We start from the raw sequence: 25,006 nt of genomic DNA on the forward strand, positions 1-25,006 counted from the left end.
GAAGGTACATTCCTTTGTCTTCTGAATGAAGCTACACGCACATGGAGGAATTTAAAGCTTGAAAGAAATCTCTATGAAATGGGAATTTCACTGGAAGCCCATTGCGCTATATTCTCGTCCTGTGCTTTTTTTTCTATATATGGACTTTCAGGATTTGTGAGCATTTTTACACCTTTTATACTCATTAACACCTCGAGTTTCTATTTATTGTAAAGTTTGGACTTGTGTCCTCTTGTTCTTCGCAACTGCGGTTGTCGCTTTGAGGTTTTCCTCACAATGTACTTATTATCAGCATTTCTACTGTGAATATTATTTATTTGCCTATTGGGGCTTGTTTGTACTGGTGCTTTGCTTTGATTTCTAACCGCCTGGAGGTTGGCAACCCTACCAATCAAGCTGGCCTGAACTGATGTCTGGAGAGGCAGCATACCAAAATAAATGTAAATGCAAATGTAGGCAGATTCAGTCAACTGACTCAAACTGATAGGGGGGAGATTCTTTTAATCAGGTGACCGTCTTGGTTACCTTACCTGCAGTTCCCTGTGCGGCTGGGCCCTCTTTTCCCTCTTGCCCTGACTCAGGATTCTGTGTAATTCAAAAGCCTGCATGCATTACACCAACAGCTATTACCCTACCTATTGCCGTAATCTCCAGTCCGCTGGAACAAACACGGCAACAGCTGACTCCACTCCAAGCAACAAACAAAAGGGAGGGCGGCCTCACGCTAAAATTAGAACGTGTCAGAGAGAGACGGGAAGAGATGAGGCTGCCTTTTCGATTCCCAGGAATCTCACCCTTGACTTGCTCAGAATGGTGCCAACGTAAATAAAGAGAGTGAGCATAAGAGCAGAGGGTCACTCCTCCCCTGAGTGGGGCAGTTTATAAAAGAATAAGTTAGAACTAACTTTAATAAGTTAGAGCTAACTTTGCACACACCAGATTTCGACCTCCCTCCCCCTTGCTTCTCTGGGTCTTGAAATCCCCCTTCTGCAACAGGGCCATCTTAACAGCATTATGGGCCCCTGGGCAAACCAGTGTGCTGGGGCCCCTGCGACAACCACTCACAGGAATAAAAAGTAAATGGTCGATAATAGTATTTATTTATGGCAAGTCACTTAACATACACAGATTAGCATAGAGCCCCTATGCTCGTGGGGCCCCCGGGGAAGTGCCCATCGGGCCCATGCATTAAGATGGCCCGCAACCTCCGCCCCCCCAGTTCATACAAGTGGCATGTACAGATGAAACGCACACACACACACATACACACCCGCTGTAGCGTACAATCCCACCCGCCCACGTAAAGCTGGAACAAACTTGCCTGCAAGGAAACAGCTCCCAGTCAGACCCTGCCCTGCCATCTTGCCATCGGACAGAAGTGATTGACAGAGGCAGGCTGGCATGAAAGCCTGTGGAAGGCAGCGGGCTGTGGGTGTGAGACTGTGCGTACGCACCCATATATAAATATACATACCAACTGAAGTTAGAATATGGCAGCTGAAGTTCACAAAGCAATGCGACGGCCTCACGGGGGCACTGCAAGCATGCAGAAAGAACCGACCGGGAGTCGCTCTGGTGAAGAATCTGTAGTGTTTTGGAACCCACACTGTTGCTGCCTGGATATGGCTTTGGTTCAGGGCCAGTTGGGGACAGGGGAAGGAGGACCCTTTGGCCTGGCTGGGCAGGGGGGCTCCAAATTTGTGAATTGTACGAATTTATTATGAATTTGTAGGGTTGCCAATCTCCAGGTGCTCAGCACAGGAGCGAATAATTATTGCAAATGTTCCCCTTCTTTTGTGGATGTCTCTTCTTGGCCCCTGGCTGAAGGCCTACAGTGAATAAGAGGAATACATAACCAGTACAGAGTTAGGATTTCTTACCTGTTTGGATGCTAATAAGCATTACATGGACTGAATCATAGCTGGATGCACGTTATACTTAATGGACTGATTCATATGGCATATTTGACTGTAGGTTGTATATTATTAGGACTGTATATTGTATGTATTTTGTAGCACCTTAATAGAGTTTTTGCACCTTTGCAATGATTATTCGCTCCTGTGCTGATTTTCTAATCTTTGTGATATGTGCACAGTGGTGTCTACTTTCTAGTTAATCTCCAGGTGGTGGCTGGAGATCTCCCACTATTACAACTGGATCTCCAGGCGATAGAGATCAGTTCCCTTGGAGAAAATAGCCGCTTTGGCAATTGGCCTCTCTGGACCCCTGAGCGGGCCGGATTACATCGAACGCTGAGGACTGTGTATCTCGACGAAGCCACAGAAACAAAACACGGATGCTGGCAGATCCCTGTGACATTGCCATTTGGGAGGAAAAATTCCAGAAGGGAAGTCCCTTGCAAGAAAGACCATCAAAAAGTATTGCGGCACCTTAAAGGTGAATAGATTTATTGCATCCGAAGCTTTTGGGGATTCATTTAGAGCAGGGGTGGGGAACCTTTTTTCCACCAAGGACCATTTGGATATTTATAACATCATTCGCGGGCCATACAAAATTATCAACTAAAAAATTAGCCGACCAAGCCCCAAGCAGGCAACTGCCCCAGATGACCTCCCCTCCGCACGGGCAAGCAGGCAGGCATCCAACCGGTGGCACACTCACCAACTTGGTGGCACAGGATGGTCTGTTGCACCAGCGGGGCGTAGCCGTCCAGCCGCACGCTGGAGTTGCTCCTGCTCTGCATGGTTGGGGCCAGATTCTACAGCCGGCTCCTGCTACCTCTGCCTGCAGGGATGAAATGAGGACACACTGGCTAAAAACTCCCCCCCCCCTGCATTCTGGCCCTGCCCCCTTTAACCCCTCCATTGTCACCATTTCTGCCCCAGTACAGAGGGAATACATTTCTCCACAGCCCGGGTGGTAAAAAAGGGGTAACACAATTTCTTGGGCGGTCCTAGCAGCTCCATAGCTAACAACTCTTCTGCAAGGGGGAAAAAGGGTTCCTTTTCTCTGCAAAACAAACTCACATCCTCCTTGAATAGAGGTTATTCCTGTGGGAGGGGGCAGATCGCCAGTCTTAGATCCTTCTGAGCTAGAGATCTGCCAGGACCCACGAAGGGCCAGATCAAATGATTTCGCAGGCCTTAAACGCCCCCCCTCCCGCCTGATGTTCCCCAACCCTGGTTTAGTATATGCTCATCAGAGGCACTGGACTCTGTGTATTTGCAGATGTGGACTCTGGTACGTGAAGGCTTCTAAATCAGGTTGCCAACTCATGGTTCGGAAATTCCTGGAGATTTGGGGAGTGGCCTGGGGAAGGGAGGGGAGAGACCTCAACTGGAGGGGGTTATCTCAGTTGCACAGAGGACCTCAGCAATTGCTAGAATCAGCCACTTTATTGGGGGTGGCGGCAATGCATTACACAAACCAGAATGTCTCGAGAGCTGAAAAACAAGATAGAAATGGGCAGATCATGTTTTTATTATTGTTATACTTGTTTAAAAAATCAAACCCAGGCAAGCATTTAATCGGCATTTACTATAGAACATAAACATGCTGCCCCCTGGGGTTAAAGATACAGGTCCCTGGTCTGGAAGGGTTGAAGACCACTGCTACAGTTTACACATGGAGGTACTATTAGGGAGAATGAGGGACTCCTTATGGGGGCTCTTCATATAGCCACTCCAATTTGCAGGATGGTAGCTGAAGAAAGGGTCTTTGCAATCATACAGATCATGGCAGCTACATAGAAAATGCCCACAGTTCTCTACAGAGCCAGCATGGCGTAGAGGTTAAGAGCGGCAGATTCTAATCTGGAGACACAGGTTTGATTCCCCACTCCGCCACATCAGCAGCAGACTCTAATCTGGAGAACCGGGTTCGATTCCCCACTCCTTCACATGAAGCCTGCTGGGTGACCTTGAGCCAGTCACGGTCCTCTCGGTTCTCTCTCAGCCCCACCTACCTCACAAGGTGTCTGTTGTGGGGAGGGGAAGGGAAGGCGATTGTAAACTGCTTTGAGACTCCTTAAAGGCAGAGAAAAAGCAGGGTATAAAAACAAACTCTTCTTCATCATCATCCGCACAAAGAGCTATGAGCCTGATGCCTTCGTCAGCTGTTCTAGGAGTGCCCTTACAGATAAAACAGACATCTTTCTCTGACTTATAAGCCTGTAAAGAGATGGATATCTGCCTGCGAGAGCAAAACACTTTGATATCAAGCACGTACCGGTGAGAAAGGAGTTGCAGTCTGACCTGGAGGAACATTACAATGGCTCCTTGCCTTTTGCGGTGGCCTTGGCGGAGGTCCTCATATGGTGCTGCGTTGTTCTATTGTATTACGACAAGAGCTAGAGAGGTCCCAGGCTGTGCTCAAGAGCTTTCACGCCGAGATAAGAGTTTTTGAAAGAAAGGGGGGGGGAGAGATAAAATTAGACAAGGTGACAGGTAAATCCAGCTGAACGAAAAGGACATGGCAAAAATTCAAGGGCATTCCAAGTATAATGAGAGAGGCAGGGAGCAAGGGGAGGGAGGAGTTGAAAAGATCTGGCTCAAATCTAGGACATCCCCGACAAGCAAGGGCATCTGAGGGATAAACCTGTGACGAACGTGTTTGGTGTTACTTCTTCTGATGTACATGTTAAGGCTCAGAATGGAGTACATCCACCGCCCGCACCCCATGAGAGCCCCTCTTGCAGCAACTTGCAAAAAAGTTAGAGCTTGCCCTAAATATTTCAAGCGCTCTGGCTAAATTCTTGTTCTTTAAAAAGGTTTTGGCCCTGGGAATCTTTTACAGCTCACCTCTTGGAATGCAGTGCCTCGGGGCTGAAGGGAAGGATCTCTGCATGTGTTCAGAGGCGTGCTTGTCATAACGTCATACGTTGTAGATTGAGGTGGTTGGTAGTAAAAAGATTCCGGGACGAACATCGAATGAGTCCAGGCTCAAAGGCAGCCATTTTTTATGGTGAGGGTGGGGGGTTGGATTTAGCCTCCTTCCCCATGCCCAGCCACTGCTACCTCCTAGGGCTGCCAACTCTGTAGGGTTGCCAACTGCCAGGTAGTAGCAGGAGATCTTCTAATTCAACTGATCTCCAGCCGATAGAGATCAGATCACCAGGAGAAAAATGTCCGCTTTGGCAATTGGACTCTATGGCATTGAAGTCCCTCCCCTCCCCAAACCCCGTCCTCCTCAGGCTCCGCCCCAAAAACCTCCCGCCGGTGGCAAAGGGGGACCTGGCAACCCTACAACTCTGGGTAGGGAAATTCCTGGAGATTTGGGGGTGGAAGAAAAAAAAAGGGGAATTAAACCCAACCTAAAAACAAAAGCTGGGTACCCGAGGTTGGGTGAGAGGAAGATTTATATAAGTCTATGCTTCACCAGGTTGATATCTGCTTCACCAGGTTGATATCTGCACCCAAAATATACGAGAGACTTATACTAACCAGTACTACAACAACAACCCAATATACCAGTTGTTTGAATAATTGAGAATAAACTTTACAACATATTCACTTACTTGGTTGGGTTTTAAACTGTTTGTATTTGCATTTGTTTACATCATTGTATTTCTATATATGTGTGCAGACTTAAGAAAAGATTTTAACTAACCACTGATGAAGGCCCTAGAGGCCGAAGCGCGTTTGGGTTTGTGGTTATAGATATCAACCTAAGTTTTGCCACTGTGCTATTTTAATGCTTTTAAAGAATTTAAAATTTTGCATAGCGCTTCTAATAAATTATATTTGTAATATTTCTACATAGACTTATATAAATCTTCCTCTCACCCAACCTCGGGTACCCAGATTTGGGGGTGGAGCCTGGGAAGGGCGGGATTTGAGGAAAGCAGGGACCTCAGAAGGTATAATGCCATAGGGCCTTATCCTCAAAGCGGCCATTTCCTCAAGGGAAACTGATCTCTGTCATCTGTAGCTCCAGGAGATCTCCAGGCCCTACCTGGAGGTGGGCAAACCCTCATCTTCCACCATGCAGTAACAAGTGCAAAGGGCTAGTGCTTTTCCTTCAGCGCTACCATAGCACCCCCACACACACACCCCTAACATCTGAGATGGCAAATTGGGAGGGAGGGTGATTTCACTTCTGGACAGGGTTGCCAGCCTCCAGGTGGGCCCTGGAGATCTTCCAGAATTACAACTCATCTCCAGACTACAAAGTTCAGTTCCCCCTGGAGAAAAAAGGCTGCCTTGGAGGGTGAACTCTTTGGCATTATAACCCGCTGAGGTCCCTCCCCTCCCCAAACTCCACCCTTCCAAGGCTGCACCTAGGGTTACCAACCTCCAGGTACTAGCTGGAGGTCTCTTACTGTTACAACTACAGCCTATAGAGATCCGTTCACCTGGAGAAAATGGTTGCTTCGGCAATTGGACTCTATGGCATTGAAGACCCTCCCCTCCCCAAACCCCGCCCTCCTCAGGCTCCACCCCAAAAACCTCCCGCCGATGGCAAAGAGGAACCTGGCAACCCTAGCTGCACCCCCAAATTAAGGAATTTCCAAATCTGGCGTTGGCAGCCCTAAATTCTGGAACAATGCTAAAGAGCAAGAAAATCTGGCTGAAGGTCCCAGGTTCAGTCCCCGGCATCTCCAGTTAAAGGGACTAGGCAAGTAGGTGATGTGAAAGACCTCTGCCTGAGACCCTGGAGAGCTGCCTGAGTAGACAATACTGACTTTGATGGACCGAGGGTCTGACTCAGTATAAGGCAGCTTCATGTGTTCATGTGTTCAAAATACAAATATATCTCTTAGAAAGGGATGGAATTCTGTGTGTGTGGGTGGGTGGGTGTGGGTGTGACGGATTGATTGTAGTTGGATTTATCAGATTTACACTATGAATAACTGATCTCCCTTCCCTTCACACCTCTCCCAGTGGAAACCGCAGTCTCCCCCCCACCCTTTTGCACCTTCCTTTACCGCAAGACATCTATATTTAGGTCAGCACATTTCCTCCCAACTGTTAAGGAGGAATGTCACTACCGGGCATACTTCAATGTAGCCAGGCCAAGCCCAGAAATGCCAATCTACCTTTACAGGAAGAGATCAAGGGAGGGGGCGTGCAGGGTCCTTCCTGCTGTCTGTGAGCAAGCCAGTAGATCTGCCAAAAAAAAAACACCCCAAAACACAATGCAAATGCCAACCTTTGTGCCTCTATCCTCTGGACACCAGAGGGCACCACTAGAAAATCACACACTATTTTTTTTGTGCAGTCTCAAAAAAATCTCTTGGATGGCTAAAGAAATGAAATCAAATTTGCCATCAACTGTACAGGCTTGGGCAGAGTTGAGTGTGCAAAGTCACTACCACGCTGTAGTCAGATGCACAAAATGCAAAGCAGGCCCTCTCCACACACACCAGCGTTATTCAAATCAGCGGATAGACAATGTCTTAAATGCCACCCATTTCAGCCCAGAGGGCACCAGATACTACTATGCAAGCCGGATCTCAGCCCGCTGCAAGCATGGGTAACAGACTGCCTGAGAAGCTCACGTCTAGAATGGGAAACAAATGCAACCAATAAAGAGAAAAACAAACAGACCCTGCCGTTGGCAAGAGAACTTTCTTTCATTGGAGGCCTTTTATCACAGCTACCTGGATCCCTATGGGTAGGGTTGCCAACCTCCAGGAGGTGGCTGGGGTGGAGAAATCCCACTATTACAACTGATCTCCAGCTGATAGAGATCAGTGCACCTGGAGAAAACGGCCGCTTTGGCAATTGGACTCCATGGCATTGAAGTCCCTCCCCAAACCTTGCCCTCCTCAGGCTCTGCCCCAAAAACCTCCCGCTGGTAGCGAAGAGGGTCCTAGGGACCTGGCAACCCTGTCTCTAAGATCAGAGTGGCATTGTTGGAGACAGAGGGGTGGAGTAGGTTGGCCTTTAGTGTGATTCAGAAGTAGGGTTGCCGTCCTGCAGGTGGGGTCTTGAGATCTCCCAGAATTACAACCAAACTCCAGACAACAGGTATCAGTTCCTGTAAGAAAAGTGACTACTTTGGAGGGTAGATTCTATGGCTTTATATCCCACTGAGGTCCCTTCCCTCCCCAAACCCCACTTTCCCAAGGTTTGACCCCCAAATCTCCCGGAATTTCCCAATTCAGAGCTGGCAACCCTATCGAGGAGAAGGAATGCTGAAAGGGATTTGACTAATGCTTTCATGGGCCGTGGCTGAGGTGGAATTTGAAACAGGTGACTAAAACAGAGGACGAGGGCACTTAAAAAAAAAGAGGAATAAAATGTGCACAACATTTGTGGGTGCTAATTTACTTTCCAAGATGCAAATGTACACATAATTACTATAATTTAAATCAAAATACAGCTCAGCGTAATCTGTCTGGAGCAGCAGAGCTCAGTTCCTTGAGTGACAGCATGTCACTCAAATGTTTCCCAAAAAGCTTCTTTAGCTGAAAAATAAATAACTAAAGATCATTTCTCTGATTTTTTCAGAACAGAACCGGAACCCTAACATTTCAGAGGACAAGGCTCAAAAAAGAACTCCAACCTCTGAAGAAAAGAAAATACATCTGGCCCCCCTATAAACTAAAATTCCATCCATTTGTTTTATTTACTTCATTTATGCCCTGTCTTTCTCCTCAATGGGGATCTGCCGCAGATTACATCGTTCTCCTCTCCTCCATTTTATCCTCACAACAGCCCTTTGAGGTAGTTTAACCTGAGAGTGTGTGACTGTCCCAGCAATCTTCCATGGCTTAGTGGGGATTTGAATCTGGGTCTTCCAGATCCTAGTTTGACAGACTAAACACTATACCACATAGGGCTGCCAAGTCTTCCCTGGGCCCTGCTGGGGGATGGAGGGGTAGGGTTGCTATCTCTAGGTTGGGAAACTCCTGGAGATTTGAGGATGGAGCCTGGGGAGGACAGGGACCTCAGCAGGTTCAGTACCATCGAGTGCACCCTCCAAACTAACCATTTTCTCCAGGGAAACCTATCTCTGTACAGCTCTGGAGATGAGCAGTAATTCTGGGAGATCCCCAGGCCCCACCTGGGGGCTGGCATCCCTACACACTATGAGAGTCCTGCATTCAAATTTCTAAAGTTCACCCTATACTGTTGGGCACATCACTTTCTCAGCCTATCCTTCCTTACATGGCTGTGATGCTGGTAAATATGCCCCTATGGGTATAATATATCCGTAAAGGTAAAGGTAGTCCGTAAAGGTAAAGCACTGGGTCATTCTTGACCCATGGGGTGACGTCACATCCCAATGTTTACTAGGCAGACTATGTTTATGGGGTGGTTTGCCTTCCCCAGTCATCTACACTTTACCCCCAGCAAGCTGGGTACTCATTTTGCCAACCTCGGAAGGATGGAAGGCTGAGTCAACCTCGAGCCGGCTACCTGAAACCAACTTCCGTTGGGATCGAACTCAGATCGTGAGCAGAGCTTTGGACTGCAGTCCTGCAGCTTACCACTCTGCGCCACGGGGCTCTTAATATATCCATGTAGACTGTATCTATCAAGCCACATACTTTCTGAGTGCTGGCATTCTCCCCGCACCCCCCTGATCCAGATTATTCATTTTCCCCGAGAACAGCAATGCGTAAGCAAGCCATTTGGAGCTGTTCTTTCCTCAAGCCTATTATTAAAAACACGACAGGACTGCTCTACAGAACCTGCCACCCCCTCTGTATTTTGCAGAGTGTCTCGTTTGGCTCATGGAGATTATAGGGGTGTCCGGAAAGCAAATGAGATCTGGGGTGGGTTTGACAAACCAAATGTCACGCAGGAATGTTTCACTGTGTTAGCGACACCCTTTCTCAGCCTACATCTGACCAGAGATGGTTTTCCCGGTAGACAAAAGCTCAGCACACAAGTCCTTAAAGGTCAATCTAAAACAGTATAACACTATAACAACCGGTTAAAATGTCCAGAACCAGAACCATTAAAAGAATACAAAAATTAAGAAATTAAAATACGCCCATTTGGCTCTATCTAGCTTTACCCCCTTTTGTGATTTGCTTTGCCCTGATTTTCTTGGCCACCGGGCCAAGTCCTTAAAGGTGAAGTCCTAACAAACTAGGGTTGCCAAGTCTCTCTTCGCCAACGGCAGGAGGTTTTTGGGGCAGAGCCTGAGGAGAGCGGGGTTTGGGGAGGGGAGAGACTTCAGTGCCATAAGAGTCCAATTGCCAAAGTGGCCATTTTCTCCAGGTGAACTGATCTCTATCGATTGGAGATCAGCTGTAATAACAGGAGATCTCCAGCTAGTACCTGGAGGTTGGCAACCCTATAACAAACCCTTCAAAAAAACTAGAGTCCTAGCAGCTATCCAACAGCATACAAAATCCTTCATTCTCACACTGAGTAGTAAACTAGAAGGATCTTCAGCTGGGAATAGGTAAAAAAATTAACAGTAATTTAGCTAATTTTCCGGCATGTGCATGCAATCGCAAAGCCAAATATCGGTGATCTCCTCTCAAGTTACTGCTCAAACATAAGAGCAGCCATCTTGGACAGTAATAGACCCATGCAAAAGGCATCATTCCAGTTGGGATGTTTAGGTTAAGTCTGACTGGTGTTTGTGGAGGCAAAGGGAATTTGGGAGCTTTTGGCAGCTGTCAGTCACCCTGTGGTCATGGGTGTTGAGTCTGGTTCTTTCCCCACGTCTAGCAAACTAAGCACATACAAGAAGACTGGCTTGATTCATACAGTGACACCAGCTTACAAAATGTGCCGTTTCCTGTCACAAATGGTGGTCATGTTATTGTTTGCTCACAGTGGATACAGTTCTGTTTTGTGACTGATCAGAAGGCAAAGGAAACATTATTTTTTTTAAAAAACTCTCGTGGCTGAAGTTTGAAGGCAATGCTCTGATTTAAACTTGACCAGTTTGGCATAAACCCTGACTTGGGTGCCCCGGGCTAGCCTGTTCTCATCTGGTTTTGGAACCTAAGCAGGGTTGGCCCTGCTTAGTCCTTAGATGAGAGACCACCGAGGAAGTCCAGGGTTGCTACACAGAGGCAGGCAATGGCAAACCACCTCTCATCGCCATTTGCCTTGAAAACCCTACAGGATCGCCATAGGTCGACGGCAAAAAATAAATGTAAGGCTGCTGTAAAATAGATTTTGAGAGACTTGAATGCTGACTGAGTCAACTGAAAGGAAGAAGGCGGGGGGGAAACAGAGGACCTGTCATTAGGGTTGCCAACCTCCAGGTACTAGCTGGAGATCTTCTATTACAACTGATCTCCTGCTATTATAACTGATCTCCAGCCGATAGAGATCAGTTCACCTGGAGAAAATGGCCACGTTGGCAACTGGACTCTGTGGCACTGAAGTCCCTCCCTTCCCCAAACCCTGCCCTCCTCAGGTTCCCCCCCCCCAAAAAAAAACACCGGTGGCAAAGAGGGACATGACAACCCTAACTGCAAAAGACATTTGTGTCCTCCTCTGTCTGGTAGCTCATATTCATGCTTCACAGAGGCACATAATACAGTACGGAGACCTCCCTTTTCATTCTTCCTCTGCCTCTTTTGCTGGCGGCTGCCAGCGTTTCATGCCCACTCATCAATGAAATCTCTGCCTTGCTGCTCACGCAGACTCCCATTCACCACTGTAATTCTAATACCCATTTTGGAAGCATGCAGCCTAAGTGGTTTCCCCTTTGGGCTGCTCAGCAAGTGTGCCAAGCAGACAGGGATATATGTTGTGTCAACCCCTGAAAGGCTGTTTTGCACATAACCTCTTTTCCTACATGGGTGCAGGAAAATGAAGCGCACATCTGTATGGACCTTCAAGTAGGAAAATAAAGCGCACCGCTGTACATCACACATCTATGTATGCCACCAAGCAGGAAAACTGCACCTATTATATTGCATGTACACATGGCTGAAATTCGCTATGTCTATTTTCCTTCCATACCCATGTGGGGCAAGTGTAGGGTTTCCAGGTCCCTCTTTGCCTTCCCATCCTGATGCTGTTTTCCCGTTCCAAAGTGGACACAACCTTCATGTACCAGTACATATGGAATCTAGGGTTGCCAACCGCCAGGAAGTGGCTGGAGATCTCACACTTTATACAGCGACAGAGATCAGTTCCCCTGGAGAAAATGGCCACTTTGGCAATTAGACTCTTTGGCATTGAAGTCTCTTCCCTCCCCAAACCCCGCCCTCCTCAGGCTCCACCCCCAAAATCTCCAGGTAATTCCCAATCCCGTGCTGGCAACCCTAGGAATAGATCTTCGTTGTCTGCTGATCAGTTGTAATGCTGGGGGGTGGCAGCCCTATGCCAGAATGCATGTGGGGGGAGGGTTCCCATTTTTGCATTGTCTACTGGCATGGTCATGGAAAAACCAGGCCTGAAGCTTTCCCCCAACTCCTAATTTTCTACACGATGGGCATTGCCTTTGTATAAAGGAGTGCTCCATTGCATAATCCCCTAACTTGTCTGAAGCGGCTGGTTCCCCTGTCAACTGCGGTTAATGGAAAGTAGGCCTTCTTCTGCAACTTGCTTGAATTCCTCCTGTAGAGTCAATTGCCTTTGGAATTCTTCATTTCCTGATTTCAGTCTACATGGTGGGGATGAGAAGGGAGCTATGGACAGAAGAGCCCTCCAGCCTGTTCATTTGTTAAAACTGTGTGTATAAAAGGAAAAAAAAAAACAATATGTTTTGTGCTCATGGAACCTAAGGCTATCTATTCCTTTTTACACTCCTTAGAGTTTGAATTATCTGAACCTGGCGTGAATGTATTTGGCCTGCAAAGATTCTGGTTTTTACTTGGGCAGGGAGCTGGAAAAACAAAATCACAGAGAGGAGTAGATGTAAAAGATATGGAGAATGGGCAGCGATGAAACAATTACTGGATCAGAGGACAGTGGCTGTAGGTAGGGTTGCCAAATCCAATTTGGAAAATACCTGGACATTTGGGGGTGGAGCCTGGTGATGGTGAGGTTGAGGAGGGAAGGGACCTCAGAGGGGTATAATGCCATACACTAGGGTTGCCAACTTCTAGGTACTAGCTGGAGATCTCCTGCTATTACATCTGATCTCCAGCCGATGGAAATCAGTTCACCTGGATAAAATGGCTGCTTTGGCAATTGGACTCTATGGCATTGAAGTCCCTCCTCTCCCCGAACCACGCCCTTCTCAGGCTCCGCCCCAAAAAATCTCCTGCTGGTAGCGAAGAGGGACCTGGCAACCCTACCATAGACTCCACCCTCCAAAGCAGCCATTTCCTCAAGGAGAACTGATATCTGAATACTGGAAATCAGTTTGAATTCCGGGCGATCTTCAGGCACCACGTGGAGACTGGCAACCCTAGTCTTGTGGCATCTTAAAGAATAACACATTACACAAGAACATGAGAAAGGCCATGCTGGATCAGATCAAGGTCCATCAAGTCCAGCAGTCTGTTCACACAGCGGCCAACCAGGAGCCTCTAGGAAGTCCACAAATGACGACTGCAGCAGCATTATCCTGCCTATGTTCCAATGCACCTAATATAATAGGCAGGCTCCTCTGATCCTTGAGAGAATAGGCATGCATCATGACTAGTATCCATTTTTACCAGGAGCCATGAATAGCCTTCTCCTCCATGAACATGTCCACTTCCCCTTAAGCTTTCCAAGATGGCAGCCAGCACCACATCCTGGGGCAGGGAGTTCCACAATTTATTTGATGATGACCCTTATGCGTATTGACTCTTTGGCTATCCTTACACAAGCCGGCACTTAAAAGTAAGAGGTATTGACCCTTAAAAACTTCACTTCTGGTGTTCAGTAATCTGGGATTACTGTCAGGACTTGATGTCCAGAGGCGCTAAAAGCCAGTGGCACCCTACGGGGACCAAAGTCTCATTTGTTTCTCCCCCTCCAGACCCCACCCCAGAACAGCAGGTTTTACACCACCAAACAATAATAAAGGGGCCCATTGCTGAATCTCTTGAAATCTGTTACCGAATTGGGCTGAGGTAGCACGGGCCATTTATGCAGGGCTGTTTCCCCACCGTCACCCCTGCCAAATTGCTTCAGGGCTAGGGTTGCGAGGTCCCTCTTTGTCACTGGCTGGAGGTTTTTGGGGCGGAGCCTGAGGAGGGCGGGGTTTGGGGAGGGGAGGGACTTCAATGCCATAGAGTCCAATTGCCAAAGCGGACGATTTCTCCAGGGGAGCTGATCTCTATCGGCTGGAGATCAGTTGTAACAGCAGGAGATCTCCAGCTAGTACCTGGAGGTTGGCAAACCCATTCAGGGCTTCCTTTTGATTATGCATGCCTTTCCTGACCATCAGAGGTCGCCTCACACTCCGTGCTTGTTTCAACACCTTTTGCCCATGTTTTCCGGATTCTGGCTACCGTGTCCGGTTGAGTCTCCCAGGACCAAACCAACTCTCTCCACTGTTCTGGACTTTCTCAGCGAGGTGCTGGCCAGAGGCACTCTTTCTTTGCTACCTTTCCAAAGGTGCAAGTTGCCAGGAATGTATTTTTTTCCCCTGGTCTTCGGGATGTCAAAATCAGAAGGTTCCTTTTTTTCAACAGACTCTCCTGGGCTAGAGGCAACACAATTTGGTCTTGGGGAATTAAGGATCTTTCGAACAGGAGGATTGGTGTCTCCCCGGTGAGGTGGGGGGGGGGGGAACTGTTGTGGCAGAGAAACGGTTGCAACTATTAATAACTAGTTTAATAATTAATCGCAGTCCGTCGCCGTTTATCTCAGCCCTTTCATCTCAGCATCCCCCCTGCCTAGCAAGCTGTCTTAACAAACTGTTTTGCATCCAAGGGATGTTCAATCTGTCTTTCGCTCCCCCCGCCCCGTGTGTGTCATTTCTCGTATCCTCCAGAGGGCCTTAATGACTGGTGTGGTTTCTGGGTGAAGACGCTGTAATCTCAGCGCGGAGTAGTTGGGGAAAATCTAGGACTGCGGTGGTAATCTTTTTTTCATCTCCCTTGCCAAAAAACTGGTTAGGAAAAATTAAACACTTGGTTAATTTTCAGTTTTGCTGTGTGAGACACAATACCACTACTAGAGACAATACCACTACTAGAGTTGCTTGCTCTAGATTGGGAAATACCTGGAGAATTTGGGGGTGGAGCCTGAGGAGGGCAGGGTTTGGGGAGGGACTTCCATTAGGGTATAATGCCTTAGAAACCACCTTCCAAAGAGGTCATTTTCTCCAGGTGAACTGATTTCTGTGTCCTGGAAATCAGTTGTAATAGCTGGCGATCTCCAGCCGCCACCTGGAGGTTGGCAACCCTACTACCACCCCGCTTTACCCGGCCTGTGTGTATTCTTTGATGATACCATGAATGTCAGTGTGGGATATGTGCAGTAGGGTTGCCAACCTCCAAGTGGTGGCTGGAGAGCTCCCACTATTACCACTGATCTCCAGCCGATAGAGATCAGTTCCCCTGGAGAAAATGGCTGCTTTGGCAATTGGCCTCTATGACACTGAAGTCCCTCCCCTCCCCAAACCCCGCCCTGCTCAGGCTCCACTGCAAAAGCCTCCTGCCAGTAGTGAAAAGGGACCTGGCAACCCTAATAAAACTGGTCCCTGAAAACATGGAAATAAGCCCCATTGAATAAAAGGCTTACTTCTGACTAAATATGCATAGGATTGTACTGTCAGCTCATGCACATTCACTTTTTTCACCTGCGCATGTGCGCCAGCCGATTCATGGATTACAGAGTATACAGGGTGGGGACCTCAGTCCCAACCTGCATATTCCATCACTTGTGGGTCATCTGAGTGCAGATGTAACAGGGGAAAAACGTGATCTGGGGTCTCAGCCCTGTGTAACAGTTAAACATGAGTTGGGAGTTCTCCTTGATTCCTGCATGTAAGGTGCCCAATTAGAATTGGGACCACAGCTGCATAGAGAAGGGGCTTCAGCATTCCCCCTGTGCTGTGCTATTAGGCTTGCGGGGAAACACAGTTATTCCCAGCATTCCAATGCATGACAAAGCAGGGGGGGGAGGAATAAAAGAAATGCTGGAATTATTTGTAGCACTGATTCACTGGAAGAATTTCAAACGCTGTGTAAGGCGGGACTGCTCTGATGTTATCGCACCGTTTCAAGTTCCAGTCCAGCAATCTCTGAGAGCTGCTGTGTGAACACAGAAACAGAGCCAAGCGCACAAGCTGCTATCGAAGGACCTCAAGGGACGATGTGGCCAGGGCGGTGTATAGGCGGTGCGAAATGACAAGAACAGCACAAATTGTGCGGTAAAGGAGTGTTTGATTTGGTAACTGGAATGTAGGGTTGCTAGTGTGATTGGGAAATTTCTGAAGATTTTGAGGGGTGGAGCCTGGGGAGGAAGAGAAGAAGAAGAAGAAGAAGAAGAAGAAGAAGAAGAAGAAGAAGAAGAAGAAGAAGAAGAAGAAGAAGAAGAAGAAGAAGAAGAAGAAGAGGAGGAGGAGGAGGAGGAGGAGGAGGAGGAGGAGGAGGAGGAGGAGGAGGAGGAGGAGGAGTTGTTGGTTTTTATATGCCGACTTTCTCTCCCACTTAAGGAAGAAGCAAACCGGCTTACAATTGCCTTCCCTTCCCCTCCCCACAACAGACACCCTGTGAGGTAGGTGGGGCTGACAGAGCTCGAAGAGAGGAGTGAGAAAACAAATCTAGTTCATCAGATTAGCCTCCACCGCTCATGGGGAGGAGTGGGGAATCAAACCCGGTTCTCCAGATCAGAGTCCACCGCTCTTAATCACTACACCACGAAGGCAGAGTTTATGGAGGGGAGGGGCCTCATCAAGGTAGAATACCATAGAGTCTACCATTCAAAGCAGCCATGTTCTCCAGGGGAACTGATCTCTGTCATCTGGAGATCAGTTGTAATTCTGGGGAATCTCCAGGCCACACCTGGAGGTTTGCAACCCGAGCGTCTGCCCCTCTTTGCAACACAGAGATCCTGGTTAACAGGACTGATTTGGGAGCAGCAACCCTTCCCCCCCACTAGGGTTGCCAACCTCCAGGTTCTAGCTGGATCTCCTGCTATTACAACTGATCTCCAGCCAATAGAGATCAGTTCACCTGGAGAAAATGGCCGCTATTGGACTCTATGGCATTGAAGTCCCTCCCTTCCCCAAACCCCACCCTCCTCAGGCTCCGCCCCAAAAACCTCCCGCCAGTGGCAAAGAGGGACCTGGCAACCCTAACCCCCCCCCCCCACTTCTCTCCTTCTTAAAATAAGAATAATCTTTACTTTGCCTGGCACAGCATGTGCAGCAAGCTCCATGGAGATTTTTTGTGTTTCAAATGTCTGTCCTCAACACAGATGGCTTGGGCAAGAATGTGAACAGTGTGTACTCTTGCACAGAGAACCTGGATGGTGGGTGATTCTGGGAGGGCATGTTCCTTTCCCCCATTGCTCTGGAAATGCCAGCAGCCCTCTGCAAAAATGTGGAAGCTCCTCTTCCAGTGAAGAATGCAGCTCGTGGCTTCCCTTCTTCCAAAGCCTTTCTTTCTGCAAAGTTTTGAAAACTTTCATCTGAGGAAACGCAGAGCGATACCCTTTGTGACAAGAAGAGCAATCCTGCTGATGTTTACTTAACATTCATCCCCCTAAACATTATTTACTTCCAGGTAAGTATTCACAGGATTGCAACTTTTAAAACTGTTGAAATACAAAAGAATTGAAGCTGACAAGGGTCACACAAAGTACCCCTCAAGGGACATCTTCATGCTGTATTTTTTTTTAAATTTAGGGAACATTTAACTGCATTCTCCAAAAAAGGGGACTTGCAGTTAGCAAAAGCAGAATGCAAACATAAAAACAAATCTCCTAAAATGACAAACACCTGCAAAACAATAAACAACCGAGTCAAAAACACCGATGCAATGAAAAGCAGCCAAGCACCAAAACTTTCTAAACAAGGGCACAGTATTCCAGCCGGCAAGATAAAAATATCAGAACATAATTCGACACAAAACATAATTGTCAGGCAGCTACCCAGAAAACCTTCCTGTGCCTTCCGGAAGCTGAATGACATTAGGGTTGCCAACAGGCCTGGAGAAAAGTTTCCTGTCCCTTTAATCGAGGCTGCCCGTGGAAAAGGGCAGTTGTAGCTTTTCATGGCATGGAGGTAAATTACATCCCACCAAGCCAATGCTTGATTTTGTTAATCAAACCCAGTTTCCTTTAAAATGGTAACAGTAGAACAGGCGAAGGAGCCCCGTGGCGCAGAGTGGTAAGCTGCAGTACTGCAGTCCAAAGCTCTGCTCACGACCTGAGTTCGAACTTGACAGAAGTCAGGTTCAGGTCGCTGGCTCAAGGTCGACTCAGGCTTCCATCCTTCCGAGGTTGTTAAAATGAGTAGCCAGCTTGCTGGGGGTAAAGGGAAGATGACTGGGGAAGGCACTGGCAAACCACCCCGTAAACAAAGTCTGCCTAGTAAACGTCAGGATGTGACATCAATCAACCCATGGGTCAGGAATGACCCGGTGCTTGCACAGGGGACCTTTACCTTTACATTTTAGAACAGGCGAATTGGTTTAGAATAGCAAAATGGAGTGGAAGCTGCAGGGTTAAAGCTCCTCTCTCTTCCCTGCACAGCCTCAAGGCATACCGAGGCTTTTTTATTACAGCTGATCTCCAGCAGATAGGGATCAGATCACCTGGAGAGGATGGCTGCTGTGGCACTTGGGTTCTATGGCGTTGAAGTCCCTCCCCTTCCCAAACCCCGCCCTCCTCAGACTCCGCCCCCAAAACTTCCCACCGGTGGCGAAGAGGGACCTAGCAACCCTAATGATGCATCCAGGGGCACCGTTGAAGCAAGAAATGTCCATTAAATTGGGTTGGGAAAAGGATCTTAGGTGGGCTCCATAATTGATATAGTCGTTGGAGCCATTCTGGGGCAAACTGGAAAGACAGCGCTTAGCCTTAAAGCCTGTTGTTCACCAGTTTAGTGGGAAAGGCAGCCATCGGAAGAGTGTTTGTGTACAGACTGATCCAGGTTTTGTCTTCTGGTGTACTACTGCTGAGCTTTAAGCCCTGCCTGTGTGGGGGCGGGGGCTTGGAGTATGAAAACAACCACAGGGAAAATGTAGGTAGGTTCCATTCTATTATGGAGAAGGGTTAATCCCCAATGTATTTTTAGATTTCATATTCTTCTGCAAATTGTTGTTCCAAGGTTCCAATTTCTGGATTTAAGTATTCACAGATTTGGGTATGTTGAGAATTAGATATACTGATAATGATAGGAAGGCTTTCTAGTTTGACAATAACATTCTAATGCTCAGGGGGTATTTTGCTTACCGTATTTTTTAAATAACTTTTTATTTTCAAATGACATAAAACAACACATACAATATACCCCACACATTCCATTACGTAATCAAAACTTCCTACCAACGACAAGATCTTCGTCTAATACCCTATAATGCGGAACTAAGTCAATTTATATTGTCTAACGCTAATCTTACAAATAGATAGATCTTTACCAGAACAATATATAAAATTGTACTCTAACAGTGGCCTTCGTACAAACGAACTACATTACAAAACTTAAATGATGTTATCTTATACTTATGTCATTTGCTAAGCCTCTCAACCACTAAATCTAGAAAATGGATAGCACTGCATATTTGTTTTAATTAATTCTAACTAGAATGTAAAGGTAAAGGTAGTCCCCTGTGCAAGCACCAGGTAATTCCTGAACCATGGGGTGACGTCGCATCCCAACCTTTACAAGGCAGACTTTGTTTATGGGATGGTTTGCCAGTGCCTTCCCCAGTCATGTTCCCTTTACCCCCAGCAAGCTGGGTGCTCATTTTACCAACCTCGGAAGGATGGAAGGCCGAGTCAATCTTGAGCCGGCGACCTGAAACCGACTTCCGTAGGGACTGAACTCAGGTTGTGAGCAGAGCTTTTGACTGCAGTACTGCAGCTTATCACTCTGCGCCACGGGGCTCCTAACTAGAATGTACCTGTGCATATATACCTATTAAAAATGCTCCATTTTGAAATCCAAATGTCATTTTTTTAATTCAGAGGGGTGTTTTTGTTTTTTTTGTAATTCCTTTCTCCAGATTTCATTCCATCTCTTGTTTATTCATACAAGTAGCCGTAGTAAAAATCCAAATAAGAATGTTTCAAGGACCGCCTGTGACAACCTGCGACGAACACACCGCTCATACCACACTGTGGTGGAAACGAGTTATAATTAAACTGTATTCTGGAACTTGGCGTGAAACTTTATTCTCCTTTTCCATTGCAAAATATCACTTTGGGTGGGTGGGAGCCAGGGTGTGAATCAGCACTGAGTCAACGCTTCGATTTGACTCCAGTCTTCCGGCCCCTTTCTTAAGGGTCTCTCTTCCTAACACGGACGGACCCAAATCACACTGACGAAGCTGTCTTGGCTGTAAAGCAGGTGTACAGCAGCTAGGGCTGGGTGGATGGGTCTCCTTATAGTATCATTCTATTCCAAGCCCGGATTAATACGCCTTAATCTGAACACCAAACACTTGCTATTCTAGGGACCTGTTTCCCAGGGCATTTCACTCTTGACCTAAAAGCCAATCTTGAGCCCATAATTCTGTCCGTCAACACACAACCACCCCAATTCAGAAGCAGCTAAAACCACATGCGTACTCTGTCTCATTCAGCCTGACTTCTTATTGATGTGGGAAATTCAGAGCAGCGTTTTAAAGCCCATATCAAGGTCACAAGAATACATGAAGCTGCCTTATACGGAGTAACACCCTTGGCCCAACAAAGTCAGCACTGTCTACTCAGACCGGCAGCGGCTCTCTAGGGTCTCAGGCAGAGAGAGGTCTTTCACATCACCTGCTTGCCTAGTCCCTTTAGCTGGAGATGCCAGGGATTGAACCTGGGACCTTCTGCTCACCAAGCAGATGCTCTACCACTGAGCTACGGCCCTTTCTTGAGGGTCTCTCTTCCTTCAGGTTAGAAGGCCTGGCAATTTCTTTCTCTCAGACATATGGTGGAAGGGCAAGTCAACTGCCATTTGGGACCACTGCAGTGTTTTGTTCCACATGCCCCCCCCCCAAAAAAAATATTGGGCAAAGCAGGGGTACCCACTAGGCCTCTGGGCTCATATAAACGTGTGGTTTTCCCAAAGGTACCAAAGTGAAAAGTGTGGCCAAGGTGTAACCTCCCCCCCATCATTCCAGAAAGGAAGAAAATTTCTGCATTACTCTATCTGTACATAGTTTCTGAGGGTAGCCATGTTGAACACATGAAGCTTCCTTCTACTGAATCAGCCCCTGGTCCATCAAAGTCAGTATTGTTTACTCAGACTGCAGCGGCTCTCCAGGGTCTCAGGCAGAGGTCTTTCCCATCACCTCCTTGCCTAGTCCCTTTAACTCAGGGATGGGGAACATAAGGCCCGAGGGCCATTTAAGGCCCACAAAGTCATTTGGTCTGGCCCTTCGTGGGTCCTGGCAGATCTCTAGCTCAGAAGGATCTAAGGCTGGAGATCCGCCCCCTCCCGCGGACAAGAATGGCCTCTATTCAAGGCGGATGTGAGTTTGTTTTGCTGAGAAAAGGAACCTCTTTCTTTCTTGCAGAAGAGTCGTTAGCTATGGAGCTGCTAGGACCGCCCAAGAAACTGTGTTAACCCTTTCCAGCCCTGGCCGTGCAGAAACATATTCCCTCTGTACTACAAGAGGGTTGGGGGTGGAAGTGACGACAATGGAGGGGTTAGAGGGGGCAGGGCCAGAATGGGCAGGGGGTGAGTTCTTCGCCAGTGTGTCCTCATTTCACCCCTGCAGGCAGAGGTAGCAGGAGCTGGCTGTAGAATCTGGCCCTGACCACGCGAAGCAGGAGCAACTCCAGCGTGCGGCTGGACGGCTACACCCGACTGGTGCAACAGACCATCCTGTGCCACCAGGTGGGCGAGTGCACCTCTGGTTGGATGCCTGTCTGCTTGCCCGTGCCGGGGGGGGGGGGGTCATCTGGGGTAGCTACCTGCTTGGAGCTTGGTTGGCTAGTTTTTAAGTTGATAATTTTGTATGGCCCACGAATGATGTTATAAATATCCAAATGGCCCTTGGCGGAAAAAAGGTTCCCCATCCCTGCTTTAACTGGTGATGCCGGGGATTGAACCTGGGGCCTTCTGCATGCTGAGCAGATGCTCGACCACTGAGCTGCGGCCCAGTGGTCTGCAACAGAACTTCTGGATATCCTGAAAACCTTGTTGGTCTCTAAAGTGCTGCTGGACTTGAATCTAGCTGCCCCAACTTTGGACAGAAATCTTCTGCAGTGATGGAATGCAGGACTTTATCTTCCCTGATAGCTCTGCCCCTTTCTTTGGAACCAAATTTATTGTTGTTGTTATTACCACTATTATTATTGCAAACATTTGTGTAAGAATTGAAACGTAACAGCAAAAGTTGTGGAGGCCTCTTGGGAGAGGAAGGGCAGATGGGAAATGCGTCTATGGGGAAAAGTAATCCGATAGTAGATAAGGGTTGCCAGGTCCCTCTTCACCTCCGGCTGGAGGTTTTTGGGCGCAGCCTGAGGAGGGCGGGGTTTGAGGAGGACAGGGACTCCAATGCCATAGAGTCCAATTGCCAAAGCGGCCATTTTCTCCAGGGGAACTGCTCTCTATCGGCTGGAGATCAGTTGTAATAGCAGGAGATCTCCAGCTAGTACCTGGAGGTTATATGCAAACAATTACCTATGCTGTAATAGAACTAGCTAGTAGGAAAAACAGCACAAAGGGCTCTATTAATAAACAAACCAAAAAACGTTATGAACTCTATATCCAAATTTATAAGTATATAATATACATCTATTACCCTAACCAAAAAATAACAATTGTTCAACAATATTGTTGACCGTTGGTTCTTGTAGGTTATCCGGACTGTGTGACCGTGGTCTTGGTATTTTCTTTCCTGACGTTTCGCCAGCAGCTGTGGCAGGCTTCAGAGGAGTAACAGAATGTTACTCCTCTGAAGATGCCTGCCACAGCTGCTGGCGAAACGTCAGGAAAGAAAATACCAAGACCATGGTCACACAGCCCGGATAACCTACAAGAACCAATGAACTCTGACCGTGAAAGCCTTCGACAATATTGTTGACCGATTGTTATTTTTAATATAGATGTATATTATATACTTATAAATTTGGATATAGAGTTCATAATGTTTTTTGGTTTGTTTATTAATAGAGCCCTTCCTGCTGTTCTTCCTGTTACCTGGAGGTTGGCAACCCGACGATCGATGTGCCAGAGGAAGCAATCATCAAAACTGCAGGCACGGTTTTTCCAGTTTCCACCTCAATAAGGAGCAGGTAGCCCTGACCTGGATGGCCCAGGCTAGCCTGATCTCGTCAGATCTCAGAAGCTAAGCAGGGTCAGCCCCGGCTAGTATTTGGATGGGAGACCACCAAGGAATACCAGGGTTGCTGTGCAGAGGAAGGCACTGGCAAACCACCTCTGTTAGTCTCTTGCCATGAAAATCCCAAAAAGGGGTCGCCATAAGTCGGCTGAGACTTGACGGCATTTTACACACACAACCCCGCCCTGAACGTCAGAATTCAGTCCTGGGGTGAAAACACATGGTCGCTTTATCCTCCTTTAATCCCTGTTTTAGCCAGGATCGAACGCACGTTAAGTGAAACGCATGCGTTCGATCCTGGCTGAATCCTGGCTGAAACAGGGATTGTGTGTGTGTTAAGTGCCGTCAAGTCGCAGCCGACTCATGGCGACCCTATGAATGAAAGTCCTCCAAAATGTCCTATCTTTGACAGCCTTGCTCAGATCTTGCAGATTGAAGGCTGTGGCTTCCTTTATTGAGTCAATCCATCTCTTGTTGGGTCTTTCTCTTTTCCTGCTCTGTGTGTGTGTGTGTGTGTGTATAAAGTGCCGTCAAGTTGCAGCCGACTCATGGCGACCCTATGAATGAAAGGCCTCCAAAACGTCCTATCTTTGACAGCCTTGTTCAGATCTTGCAGATTGAAGGCTGTGGCTTCCTTTATTGAGTCAATCCATCTCTTGTTGGGTCTTCCTCTTTTCCTGCTGTGTGTGTGTGTGTGTGTGTATAAAGTGCCGTCAAGTTGCAGCCGACTCATGGCAACCCTATGCATGAAAGTCCTCCAAAATGTCCTATCTTTGACAGCCTTGTTCAGACCTTGCAGATTGAAGGCTGTGGCTTCCTTTATTGAGTCCATCCCTCTCTTGTTGGGTCTTCCTCTCTTCCTGCTGCCCTCCACTTTTCCTGGGATTAAACAGGGATTAAAAGAGGATAAAGTGACCATGCGTTTTCACCCCTGGCGTTCATGCACAGGGCGAGGTCGCCCCCGAGCATGTGCAGAGCGCGCCTCTGCCGCAGATTCTCAGCCCAGCCAGCTCCCAGCGCATCCGGAGGAAGAGTAGGCTGATCCTCACCCTCCGTAATAGGTTTCGGCGTCCCTCTACCGGTCAGAGCCGCTGCCCTTCCTGCCGGAGAGGTTGCACCAGCAGCAGCATCGCAGCTGCAAAGAGGGAGGAGGGTATGGGGGGGGGGGGTTTCGGCTAGGGATGCTTTACGCACAGTCTGAAGATGCAGCAGGAAACCGCGTAGCCCAAAAGGGAACGCTTCGGGCAGGCCCGTTCCGCTGGGTCCTAGCGCCTTCCCTCGCTCTCCCCGCCTCCTCTGCAGCCTCGGGGCTGGGACGCCTCGCTGTGGCTGAACTGGAGTTTATTGGTTCTTGCAGGTTCTCCGGGCGGTGTGACCTGTGGTCTTGGTCTTTCCTTTCCCGAAAACAGGACACAGGGTCTTATTCCAAGGCACGGAAAGACTGGGCAATTCTACCAACTCTTTTGTCAGATTGCCCCACGAAGCCGTTGACATTCATAAACACCAGCACAACTTGAACAGAAAAGAAGAGAGTTTAAGAATGAATAAGGCTTGGCTTCCTGTCCTGGAAACCTCCAGTCTAACAAAGACTACAGTCCACAATAGCCATGCGGATTAGCTTTGGATTTCACACATTAACAGATCGCTTCAGGATACAATGGTTCCATATACCACACCCTCATTAGCATATTATCTTGATACTTACAAGACAATGATTAGTACATTACTTTTGATACTTTTTGCAGGACAATGATTCAGCTCAACCCCCCCCCTTTCTGACTATAT

At 47.8% G+C, this 25,006-nt stretch overlaps 1 non-coding gene across 1 annotated transcript; it reads right to left on the bottom strand.

Annotated features, from left to right (window-relative positions):
* Positions 1-20,727: 20,727 nt before the first annotated feature.
* TRNAT-GGU (transfer RNA threonine (anticodon GGU)) lies at positions 20,728-20,796 on the bottom strand. Its single transcript has one exon. It is a non-coding gene; the product is annotated as a tRNA-Thr (tRNA).
* Positions 20,797-25,006: the final 4,210 nt, after the last annotated feature.

The sequence above is a fragment of the Euleptes europaea genome, chromosome 18, assembly GCF_029931775.1.
Source record: "Euleptes europaea isolate rEulEur1 chromosome 18, rEulEur1.hap1, whole genome shotgun sequence".
NCBI classification, from domain to species: domain Eukaryota; kingdom Metazoa; phylum Chordata; class Lepidosauria; order Squamata; family Sphaerodactylidae; genus Euleptes; species Euleptes europaea.